This window comes from Schistocerca piceifrons, chromosome 4, assembly GCF_021461385.2.
Source record: "Schistocerca piceifrons isolate TAMUIC-IGC-003096 chromosome 4, iqSchPice1.1, whole genome shotgun sequence".
NCBI lineage: Eukaryota > Metazoa > Arthropoda > Insecta > Orthoptera > Acrididae > Schistocerca > Schistocerca piceifrons.
Genome location: NC_060141.1, coordinates 657,940,833 through 657,954,299, shown reverse-complemented (window position 1 = coordinate 657,954,299; position 13,467 = coordinate 657,940,833).

Genomic DNA, 13,467 nt, shown 5'->3' with positions numbered 1-13,467 from the left:
CAGAACCTGGAGTCATCCGATAAAATTACGTTTTACCATTCGTGCACCCAGGTTCGTCGTTGAGTACACCATCGCAGGCGCTCCTGTCTGTGATGCAGCGTCAAGGGTAACCGCAGCCGTGGTCTCCGAGCTGATAGTCCATCCTGCTGCAAACGTCGTCGAACTGTTCGTGCAGATGTTTGTTGTCTTGCAAACGTCCCCATCTGTTGACTCACGGATCGAGACGAGGCTGCACGATCCGCCACAGTCATGATGATAAGAAACCCTTCATCTCGACTGCTAGTGATACGAGGCCGTTGGGATCCAGCACGGCGTTCCGTACTACCCTCCTGAACCCACCGATTCCGTATTCTGCTAACAGTCATTGGATATCGACCAACGCGAGCAGCAATGTCGCTATACGATAAGCCACAATCGCGATACGCTACAATCCGACCTTTATCAAAGTCGGAAACGTGATGGTACGCATTTATCCTCCTTACGAGAGGCATCACAACAACGTTTCATCAGGCAACGCCAGTCAACTGCTGTTTGTGTACGAGAAACCGGTTGGAAACTTTCCTAATGTCAGCACGTTGTAGGTGTCGCCACCGTCACCAACCTTGTGTGAATGCTCTGAAAAGCTAATTATTTGCATATCACAGCATCTTCTTCCTGTCGGTTAAATTTCGCGTCTGTAGCACGTCATCGTCGTGGTGCAGCAATTTTAATGGCCAGTAGTGTATTTGTCCATGCAACAAATTTAAGTGATTAATATTGCAAGAGAACAGGTTAATAAACTGAAGATCCAAAGAAACTGGCACACCTGCCTAATATCGTGTAGAGTCCCCTCGAGAACGCAGAAAAGCCGTAACACGGCTAGAACTTAGAACTACTTAAAACTAACTCAGGACATCGCACACATCCATGCCCGAGGGAGGATTCGAACCTGCGACCGTAGCAGTCACGCAGTTCCGGACTGAAGCGCTTAGAACCGCTCCGCCACCGAGGGCGGCGACGAGGCCCGGACTCGACTAATGTCTGAAATAGTGCTGGAAGGAATTGGCGCCATGGATCCTGCAGGGCTGTCCATAAATCCATAAGAGTACCAGGGGTTGAGATCTCTTCCGCACAGCACGTTGCAAGGCATCCCAGACATCCACAATAATGTTCATGTCCGCGGAGTTTGGTGGCCAGCGGAAGTGTTTAAACTCAGAAGAGTTTCATGCGATTTTGTCATATAATGACATGGTTGAAGATCGTGGCTGTTATATGAAGACGAATGTAGGCGGTGTTGAGACAGCATTCAGTGACAAATCTCAAGAGCTCAATTATGCAAGTTTATGTGTGCAATGATGTGAATGCGGCGAAAATTACAAACGTTGTCTGCTGGACGAAAACTATGAAAACAAGTACTCCAAACCGACATTTCACGTGTCAAAAAATGGTTCAAATGGCTCTGAGCACTATGGGACTTAACTTCTGAGGTCATCAGTCCCCTAGAACTTAGAACTACTTAAACGTAACTAACCTAAGGACATCACACACATCTATGCCCGGGGCAGGATTCGAAACTGCGACCGTAGCGGTCGCTCGGTTCCAGACTGCAGCGCCTAGAACCGCTCGGCCACTTCTGCCGGCATTTTACGTGGGATATCCCAATGCAAATCTGTAACTCAACCGTCTTTGTGACGTGCTTATAATTATGTATTATTTATATTTCAAGATAACTAATCAGTAAGAATCGAGCACATGTTGTAATGAAAACATGAAAGCCGTCTGAAGATGAATCTTAATGATTCGAAACCGGTAACAGTACCTTAGAAATTAAAGAACTTAAAATAAATTTGTGGCTGATCGCTGTCTCAACACCATCAACATTTGTCAGAAGAGTTTTCCTGGAGCCACTCAATAGTAATTCTGGACCTATGGGGTGTCGCATTGTTCTGCCGGAATTTTCCAAGTCCGTCGGAATGCGCAATGCACATAAATGGGTGCAGTTGATCAGACAAGATGCTGACGAACGTGTGACCCGTCAGAGTCGTGTCTGGTCGTGTGATGGGTCCCATATCACTCCAACTGCACAAGTCCCACACAATTACAAAGCCTCCACTGGTTTGAACACTCCGTTGCTGACACGCAGGTTCCATGGATTTATGAGGTTGTCTCCACACCAGTACACATCCATCCGCTCGATAATTCGCTCGATAATCCGCTCGATACAATTTGAAATGAGACTCGTCCGACCAGGCAACGTGTTCCTAGTCATCAACAGTCCAATGTCGGTGTTCACAGTCCCAGGAGAGGCGTAAGGGCTTGTTACGTGCAGTCAGCAAGGGCATACGAGTGGACCTTCGGCTCCTTAAGCTCATATCAATAATGTTTCGTTCAAAGGTTTGCACGCTGACACTTGTTAGTGGCCCAGCATTGAAATCTGCATCAATTTGCAGAAGGGATTGCACTTATATTACGTTAAATGATTTTCTTCGGTCGTCGTTGGTCCGGTTCTGGCAGGATCCTTTCCCGGCCGCAGCGATGTCGGAGATTTGTTTTACCTGATTCCTGATATTCACGGTACGCTCGTGAAATGGTCGTATGGGAATATCACCAATTCATCGCTACCACGGAGATTCTGTGTCACATCGCTCGAGCGCCGACTATAGCAGCACGTTCAAACAGTTGAATCTTGATAAACTGCCACTCTAGCAGCAGTAACAGATCTCACAACTGCGCCAGACACTTGTTGTCATAGATAGGCATTGCCGACCGCAGCGCCGTCTTCTGCCTGTTTACATATCTCTGTATTTGAATACGCATTTCTTTGGCGCTTCAGTGTGTAAGTGCGAGATAAGCCATTGCAAATGTGAAATGCTGGTACATTAACAAACGGTGTAACGGCCATAATGTTGGACGCAAGCATGCAGGCGTGCTTGCATTATACTGTATGATGCCGGATGTCTCTTTGTGGGAAGGATTTCCAGCAGCCTGCACCACCGTAACTCAGTGAATTGTTACAATTCGGTTACTTCACTGACGCCAGCCACCGACATTTGTGACTTCAATGCTGTCAAGCGAGAGCCCATTGGAGAGCAGGAGTTGATCGGTGCTTACAGTGACGATTAATGCTGTACGTGGATGACGCTGGTGTTGTCGTCCGATGATGTCCCATATGTGCTCGACGCGAGACAGATCTCGTGATACAGCAGGGCAAGGGAGCATGCTGCACTCTGTAGGGCATAGTGGGTTATGACAGCAGTATGTGAACGAGCGTTATCCTGTTGGAAAGCTCTTCTTGAATGCTGTTCATGAATGGCAGCACAACAGATCCAATCATCAGACTGATGTACAATTTTGCAGTCATGGTGCCTGGGATATCCACGAGAACGCTCCGGCAGGCCATAACTCCATGTGTGGGTCCCGTATGTCTAGCACGTAGACCGGTTGAAGGCCAGCTGGCCTCCTTCTAACCAACATGCAACCATCACTGGCACCGACGTAGAACCAGCTTTCATCAGAAAACACAACAGACCTTCACCCTGACCTCGATTGAGCTCTCCCTTGACACTACTCAAATCGCAAATGGGGGTGGTTGACGACAGTGGAATGCACGCTAAAGGCCGTCTGGCTCGGAGTCGTACGTTAAGTAACGGATTTGTAACTATTCGTTGTATCAATGTGGTGCTATTTGCTGCTCAAATTGCTGCTGCAGGCTTAGTATGATGCGCTAGAACAACGCTTCACCACGATAGTATTCCCACTCGGTAGTGCCACGAGGCCGTTCGGAGCCCTTTCTTCTTGCAACCGTACTGTACCGTCACTTACAGTGGCGACATTCCTGCTAAGTCATTCTGTACTTATCGCAGAAGGAACATCCAGCTTCCTGTAGCCCTATTACACGACCTCGTTTAAACTCAGTGAGGTGTTGAGAGTGGCGTATTTGTCGCCTTAAAGGCATTCTTGACTAACATCAACTCACTACGTCCATTCTTATGCGAGTGGTGTTAAATGGGACTAAACATCATCTTTTAGATTAGAAACACACCTCCCGACTTTCGTTTATGTCGCTCTACTCCTTCTTGATGTTACGAATTTTTTACGTCATTGTAAATACCGCGAATCCAAGGTTTTGTGGCAATTTATTACATTACACTTTTAAACATACATCATAAAAGCGCAACTCTCTTTTTATTACGTGTATTCAAAATGAGCATCATTCGTCACAGGGGCGCACATAGATAGGTGAGTTCATCCCAAAATTTGATCAGTGTGTCTGGAGCAATTGTTGCAACAGCTGTTCAGTCCTGTTTCGTAGGTTTGGTAGATGGGCTAGTAGCTGAGAGACACACACATGATTATTTATGCGCCCACAAAGTAAAAATCTTCAAAAATTGACTTTTATCTTAATAATATGAATATTTATATATGTGTTTAGAAAGAGAGAGAGAGAGAGATTGATTTCTGATTGAGATCTTTACTTTAAGTCGTAACTGGTACCTGGATTTTGGTTGCTGCCTCCTTGAGCTTCTGCATCAGTTGGTGACGTATTACAATTTGGAGGAAGTTATTGTTCTTTAATGTTTAAAATACGACTCTGTTAGTTACTTGGCCGTATTGCGGATAGCTTTGAGCCCAAGTTTTCGTAGCTTTTCATACCTAAGGGACCACTGTTGTAAGTAAATAAGATCAAACAGCAATCTGCTTTTCGTGAGAAAAGGAGATTGCTTGGCACACAAACTTCCTTCAAACTACACGTCCTGTTACATCAAAACTGGTCAGTGGAGTTCAGCACCATACTAATATACAAGAACATAGTCCAAATACTGTAATTAGGAAATTATGAGAGGTTGTTACTTATTCAATGAAAACTACAGAGAATGCATTCCTTTTCCTGTAATTTGTACACTTACACTTCTGTCGATTAATAGACGGCGACGACAATGAAGTTCACCTCCTTTTACAAAAACAAGATATTTCTATTTTTCACTTCCAGAAAAATTGTATACACTAATGTTTGGCAACTCTTACACACTTTACTCGGTTTTATCACTAAAATATCAATTTTCATTAAATGTAACAATACGTTCTGAGTGACGGCCTAACAGCACGTCCTCTTTCCACAAGATACAGATTAACAGTCCTGTTTTTTTTTTAATAAATCGTCTTTTTTTTTAGAGTCCATACTCAAAGATTCACAACTACTATCGTTGCGGGGATTTCGCGCTAAAGAGTTTCTTGGTGTCCAGCTGCGCTTCACTTCACTTCAAGTACTTTTTGAATCACGTTTTCACTTACGGTATTTACATACATTACTGAGCTTCTCAGAATAAAATCAGGCACAAATTAGTTAAAATAAAAGGTAGTGAGGCACACATAACATTATAATCTTATGGCGTCAGATGGGGTGACTGTGGAGACCTTGTGAAACAAACTCTGTCATTTGGTCCCTTGTGACCTACTTTGCGGTCGGGTACAGTGTCGTTTAACCAATCCCGTACCGTCTTGCTGCACATAAAGTTGTATGGTTCAGTTTCTTCGATTTGTGGAAAGAGCCACTGTTCCAGTGCGTTAAATGAGAAACACCAGTCATAGTTGCTTACAGCCGGGTTATGGCACCAAAAACGTTCAATTTAGAGTAGTCTCGTTGCAGCGGGATCATATCATGGTGATTTGGGGCTCCCATATGTTCACATTTCCAAAAAATCTTCATCGTCATGCAACGAAACTTCGTTTTCAAAGTTGGCACGTAAACTGTAACAACGGCTAAAGATAAAGATGTAGCTGTAAGAGCCTCCTTAAAATGTCTCCACACAAATATCAATGAAACTGATAATTCACGGCAAGCCTTCTGAACTGATTTCTTGGGGCTACTCGTGAAAGATTCTCACACTCGTTCAGTACGTTGTTCAGTCGTCTCGCTCGTTCCATACTCCTCCCTTTGGAAAGACAACCGATGTCTTCAAACTAATGGTACCAACTACGGATGTTACTACCGCTGGAGAATTATAGTTGGAGTTAATGCGAAACGAACGGTGCACCGTAACACGAGATTTAGTCCTTACAAAATATAAAACACAAAAAGCTCTCTGTTCACTAAAGCCATCTTTGTTGCTAGCGTGGGAACGAAACAGTACTTCCGCATTTCTGTGCACGGCAAGATCCTAGTGCAGTGGTTTGTCATTCACATACTTTGCCACGTTATGAAACAGCTTATTAGTACCAGTTTCTTCTAAATTACTAGTAACATTGTAGTCTCAAATGTAAAGTTTCAGGGTCGTCATCTCTCGTTAGTACGAGGGTGTACTCAAGAAAATCGGAATTATTTTTTAAAAGCTGTATATTTTCAAATTGTTTACAAAGCACCTTACTCCCTTCAACATATTTTCCATTTCAACTAATACATTTGTTCCACCGGTGCTTTCACTGTTCGAGACATTTTTTGCAGTTATCTTTATAAACGGCTCGTTTTTCTCTTCAGTTCTTCAGTGTCGTCACATAGGTGTCCTTCCATGCCCCTTTTCATGTGTGAAAATAAGGAAAAGTCGCACGGAGCCAGCTCAGGCGAGGAAGGTGTGTGAGGAAGCGAAACCGTGCCATTATTAGCCTAAAACTGTCTAACACAGATGGCTGTCTGTGCAGGTGCGTTGTCGTGATGGGAAAAACTGTCTCCTGTCTGCCACAAATCGGGTCTTTTTTGACTGCTGTGTAATCTTCTTGCAACGTCCACATAAAAGGTTTGACTGACGGTCCGACCTGGGGAAGCAAATTCTGAAAGAACTACGCCATTGGGATCAAAAAAGCAAACCAGCTTCGTTTTCATGTTTAATTTGACTTGAAGACTTTTTTTTTTTGGACGAGGTGAGGATGACTTCTTCCATTGGCTTCACTGTCACTTTATTTTGAGGTCGTAACCATAGACAGCACAATGACTCATCACCGGCCGTGCGGTTCTGGGCGCTACAGTCTGGAACCGAGCGACCGCTACGGTCGCAGGTTCGAATCCTGCCTCGGGCATGGATGTGTGTGATGTCCTTAAGTTAGTTAAGTTTAATTAGTTATAAGTTCTAGGCGACTGATGACCTCAGAAGTTAAGTCGCATAGTGCTCAGAGCCATTTGAACCATTTGACTCATCACCAGTAATGACCGTTGACACAAAACCTGGATCACTTTCACGCTGTTGTTTCAAAGAACGACATGTTTCAACTCGACGTTCCTTTTGATTGTCAGAACCCGAGAAACCAATTTGGCAGCAACACGTTTCATTCCCAGATTTCCCGTTACAATTCGCTGAACCGAGTCCCAAGATAACCCACTAATCTCTGACAGTTGATCAACTGTCTGTCGACTGTCTGTGAGCACAAGCTCTCGAAGTTTTTCAATATTTTAGTCGATTCGGGCTGGTGATGGACGTCCAGAACGAGGTTTGTCATCAATCGACATGTCGCCATTCTTAAATCGAGCAGACCACTTGTACACCTGAGTTTTTTCCATAGCGTTACCGCGTGGGATAGCGTCACGATCATAGGTGCCTTATCACAGTTCGCGCTTCTGCCCCAGTCGGAGGTTCGAGTCATCCCTCGGGCATGGGTGTGTGTGTTGTCCTTGGCGTAATTTAGTTTAAGTTATATCAAGTAGTGTGTAAGTCTAGGGATCGATGACCTCAGCAGTTTAGTCCCATAGGAACTAACCACTAATTTCCAAAATATCCCGTAGCGTCATCCTGATAAGCTGCTTTCACCATTAAACAGTTTCAGTGGCATTTTTACCAAGTAAAATACAAATTTCACAGCTGCACGTTGTCCACTTAAACTTATCATAAAAAAGTGAACAAGAGTTAAACAGCGCTAGCAAAAACAAAAAAAACAAAAACAAAAAATACCATCATTGCAGATGAACAAAACAAGGCAGGTGGACAACACAGCCGGCACTGAATTGACAATGCGTTGAGCTACCCACGCCAGCGGCAGAAATGCGTACTACACAAGCTGCTCCACGGCTGTGTTATTCGGTTTCTTTTTTTTTTTTTCTTGGGGGGGGGGGGGGGAATCCCCTGTTATTGATGTAGCGATTTTTGAACTGCTCGAAACGTGCCATCAGCAGTCTCATTACTATTATCGTAAAAATCTATTACCTTATTTTGAATACCATTTTTGACTATAAGGTATTGTACCACTTATCGAATCAGTTTATGCTTTTCTTGCTATCAATCAACAGTTTATAAGGAATAAAATAAAATTTCTGCATCTAAATCGTGTGTTTCATTCTGGATAGCATATTGCCCAAACACCTCGGCAACTAGAACTTCCATTTTAGTTCTAGCCATACGAACACTTGAATTAGCATAAGTAATTCTATTCAGATATTACAATACAGTTCACAATGTTTTAGGTCAAGCAGTGTTTCAAAGTGTGATATGTTAAGGCCAGTCCAGCTGCAGTAACATTTTCATAATCACTGTAAGATGAAATTTCAGATGCGGAAGCAGAAGCATAGTCCAGAAATTTATGAAGCAGACCAAATGCTTTTTTCTTCATTTCTGGTGTAGACAGATTTTGTTTTGTTTCCAGATGTTGCTTAAATTAAGAATAACAAGAAGAAACCACTCATCTGACTCAGCACCAGCCACCAGTCCAGCAGACTATCATAACTGTAACAGAACATATGCACACGCACACAACCCATGCATGCAGAAAAGGTTTTTCCACAGACCTGCCCTCTTCCAGCAAAAGCAATTGAAAACTAAGGCCACATAATTTGCGTTTTCAATTGTAGTTGTTTCGTGGGTCATTGGTTAATCAAGTACCATGTTCTATATCTCATTGACTTTTATACTTCTGCTATCGTTCAGTCTTCTTAGCTCATTTTCTTAGGTGTAATATATTCACTATGTATTTGTATTTCATCATTTCACGACTCAGATTACGTTCTGTCAGGTACTGGTAGTATCTAGTTTACTAAAGATTCCGTTATCCATGATTCACTTTTACAAAAAGGTATGAAACCGAATAATCGAAGATCATTGCACTCTGTTCGCTTCAGACAAAACAAATTGAAGTTAACGAAATAAGGCTTTATTACGCTACAATAGTGACCTAGCTGCCAGATCGTTGTAGTTGGCACCAGTCGAATCCTAAGGACGCGAAATGTTACTAGTTGTGCCGGCATGCAACGAGCAGTACTTTGGTGACAGTACTAACTTTTCATGAAATAAATTACAAAGAGATGATCAATTTCTTCACAGAATCTAGCAGACTCACACGTGATTCTCACTGGTTGTAAGGAATATGAAATTAACGGTCCTCACCCATTCTCAGCTAAAACTTTGACATGACCATACTGAATTTGACGTTAGGTTGCGTTAAAAAACGAGTACTCAGTTCATGGTTCAGTTGCTCAGCCGATCTGTTGTACACAAAATAACAACTGACTCATTTTAACGGTTCATGTAAAATTAGTATTAGAGAAAATCAAACTATGTGATCTAAAGCGTTTCCACATATTTTATTGTTCTCATACGTTATAAAAAAGCTTCCCAAAATACTTACAACACTTTACACGTGAGATGCCAAAAGTCAGTGAATAGCGATGTGCACGTATACAGATGACGGTAGTATCGCACTGGCATTGTCATTTGCACTCCTATTAAAAGGTTTCCTATGTGATTACGGCTGTACGGCGGAAATAAGATGATTCGGAACGCGGAATTGTAGTTGGAGCCAGACGAATGGAGCATTCCATTTCGGAAATAATTACGAAATTCAATATTCCTAGATGCATAGGGTCCATAGCGCGCCGAGAATACCACATTTCAGACAGTACCTCTAACCACGGATAACGTAGTGGCTGGAGGCCTTCACTTAACAACCGAGAGCAGTGGCGTTTGCGTGGAGTGTCAGTGCTAACCAACAAGCAACGCTTCGTGAAATAACTGCAGAAATCAATGTGGGACGCAATGGAAATTTAAATGGCGTGTGGCTAGGGCCTCCCGTCGGGTAGACGGTTCGCCTGGTGCAAGTCTTTCGAGTTGACGCAACTTCGGCGACTTGCGTGTCTATGGGGATGAAATGATGATGATAACGACAACACCCAGTCCCTGAGCGGAGAAAATCTCCGACCCAGCCGGGAATCGAACCCGGGCCGTTAGGTATGATATTCCGTCTGGCTGATCACTCGGCTACTAGGGGCGGACATGGGACGCGATGAAAGTGTCCGTTAGGATAGGGTTGATCCGCTGTGGCAGATGACGGACGCGAATGTCTTTGCTAACAGCGCGATATCACCTGCAGCGCCTCTCCCGGGCTGGTGACCCTAACGACTGGATACCGTACGACTAGAAAGCTGTGGTCTGGTCAGACGAACCCCCTATTAAAGAAAGGGTGGCAACCAGAATTGAAAGATCGGAGCTGCCTCTCTTGTGGCCTTACCTTTGTAAAAACCAGTCTGAGCGTCATCTAACAGGTTTTCAGTATTCGTTTTTATTGCTCTGTTTATTACTATTGTCAGCAACTTGGGCGCAGGAGCCGTCAGCTGGTTGTGCAATAATTCTCGCACTTACCTGCCCTTGTTCTTCACTTGACTATGTGCTTAACATTTTCAGAAAATCTTGTGGTATGTCCCAGCCCAACAGATTCCACAAATCAACTTGATTAGTCACTTGCTTGCCAAACCTATCTTTTCTGCCTTATTTGGCCGCAAGACTTTAAAAGCTGTATTACTCTCTTCCCCCATGCCCTATGGCTTCCATACCTACAACCACTTCTTCCTCAACCACGTCAACAGACAAGCGCCTCCCTCACCTCCCCCACCCTACTGCAGGACTGAACTAATCCTGTGGTGCACATATCCACTGCAGTGGAAAGCTTTTAATATCTCTTCTTTCCCGTTTTTAATGACTCCTGACGCTGAAAATGCTCGCAGCATACTCCCTGCTGTTGTTGTTGTGCCCAGCGTGCATTTGCAGCTTCAAGACAGATTGAAAACGCCAAAGAAGCGACATTAATAGCTCTCCACTGGAATGGATATGTGCACGACATGGTTAGTATTTACTGACGCAGTTCTGCAGCTGGACTGCAACACTACCAAAGAAAGACTTCCATCAAGTTCGCCCCTACAGATGTAGTGCAGTCTCCTATGGATCCTCGGCCGGCCGGTTTGGCCAAGCAGTTCTAGGCGCTTCAGTCTGGAACTGCGCGATCGCTACGGTCGTAGGTTCGAATCCTGCCTCGGGCGTGGATGTGTGTGAAGTCCTTAGGTTAGTTAGGTTTAAGTAGTTCTACGTTCTAGGGGACTGATGACCTCAGATGTTAAGTCCCATAGTGCTCAGAGCCATTTGAACCATTTTATGGATGCTCTAAACCCAGTTGTGCTATTCAAAGGGGAGCTGCCATGTACTCCATTATATTTAAGTGCATGTGTAATTTTTCTTCAAGTAAGAACTGTGGTGAATGGAAAGTATCAAACCGCTTGTGCATGGCCTTCATTTAAACTGGGGAAACTTAGGCTACTCCTTGAACGACGCTAGAGCTCATGATCAACCACCACTGTGTCAAGGTGGAGAGCTTATAACGTGGAGAACGCGGCTGCCTGCGGCGGGCGTAGCGGCAGCGTTTCGGGATCCCGGACTGCAGCAGCCTCAGGTGCTCCCACCGGGATTTCATTTCCTGCGTCGGCGGTGACATCTGTTGTCTGCGCAGCCCAATAACAGTGCCAGGAACGGTGCCTGCGCCCTGTCACATGGCTCGCATTATACATTGACTCTGCCGAGAGTTATTAAACCTGTGCCCGCGCCGACACCGGCCGGTAAATTAAGCGTCTGTCTGGCAGAGTCTACTACCACTTGTTCCGGAGCCAGTCACACTGATTGGATGCTCTCATGCGTTCACCCGGCGACGGTCCTTAGCCGACAGCAACTTCTCTCGGGCGGTGTGTGAGCGAGTTAGCGCATCTCCTGAACGAGTTGTTATTACGCAGTTGCAGGAACTACAAACTCATATCGTTGGCGTTTTGCAAGTTACCTCGTTGCGTTTAACATGAATCGAATGTAACTCTCTACTTGGAAAGCCCGGACTGCAGTAAGACGAGTGATCCATAAATGGAACTGTAAGCACATGCAGGTGGTCTGTGAGACCATGGAGAATATTTTCACATTAATACAATGTCTGGCAATTGCTTCCTAGAAGCTATCTTATAAGAACATTTAAGTGACTATAATAGAAGTTGTTTATGTTAACAATAGCGCTTTCCGTTAGCTTACAGCAATCAGTTCTACGATATCACGGACCAGCCCCGTGCACTGGTGTCACTGCACTGTTAGCTCCGCCCAAGTTAGTCCAAAACATGCATGTATACAGTATATGATTTCTTTAGTGTTAGAATCAGTGGCGGTTCGTTTGTATACATTTTGGGTATTCACCAACATTTTCATTCAGAAAACTGTAAAGCTTGAAATAGGATTTACTGTGTAACAGTTACGATTACGAACAAATTTATACACCTACAGCCACTGCCAATAATAACAATAATAGTAATAATGATAACGTAATAATGACGTTACATCTAATTTGTCTATATAGTGGCGTATCCGTAGGGCGGGGGGGGGGGGGGGGCGATGCTACTATATAATGGGATTTACGCTACAAAACGGAGTAAACATCTGCCGCAGTGTAGTACCGCCTAGTGGCACTGATGTAAACTTTTAGTTCAGTGGTGAGGCCTGGAAGAGGACGCCATGAACTGTAAACGTACTTTATCAAATCTGTATGCATTCGAACCATAAGTGAGGCCCACGAGAAAAACAAGTCCAGGCATGTACGTCAGAGCACGTGACGGTCTACGTCTTACAAGTGCCAGCAGCTGCCTCCAGAGGATAGCGAGTAACTATTTTAGGCGAGTATTAAAATGAAGCAAGTTCTCGATATCACACGAAAAAATTAAGACATTCTCGGCTACCTTTTCAATTAAATATTAATTTCCCATGGACCCTGCACGGAACCGACGTTCGAGAAGTGTGGCAGACAAGCCGACTAGTGTGATGTGACGTCACAAATTCGTTGCAGGGCCCCTATATGTCGTTGGCACCCCCATAAGGCAATTATATCGTGCTAGCTGCCCATGCGTAAAAGTTCCTTAAAACGTGCACGATGGAGTACGTTCCAGCGACCCTGATGACAAATTTCACGGAAGAGAAGCAATTTAATATGGTGAAGTAGAGTTAAGTACTGTATGTGTCAGATACCGCATCTATGTTACACTTGACCACGCAGAAGGAAATATAACCAATAAATCAGCAACGTGTCAAGAGTTAGGGTTTACTTTCACTCGTGCTCTTGCACAATAGCCGCCACTGGTTGGAACAGGTGTTTTATTGCTTGATACCTTGTTTTAGTGTCTATTATTATTATTGCACTATGGCATATTATTACGAGAAAGAAGAGGAAATAATTTGATGTCACTATTATTTTCAACACAAATACGAGGTATGGACGCCGGCC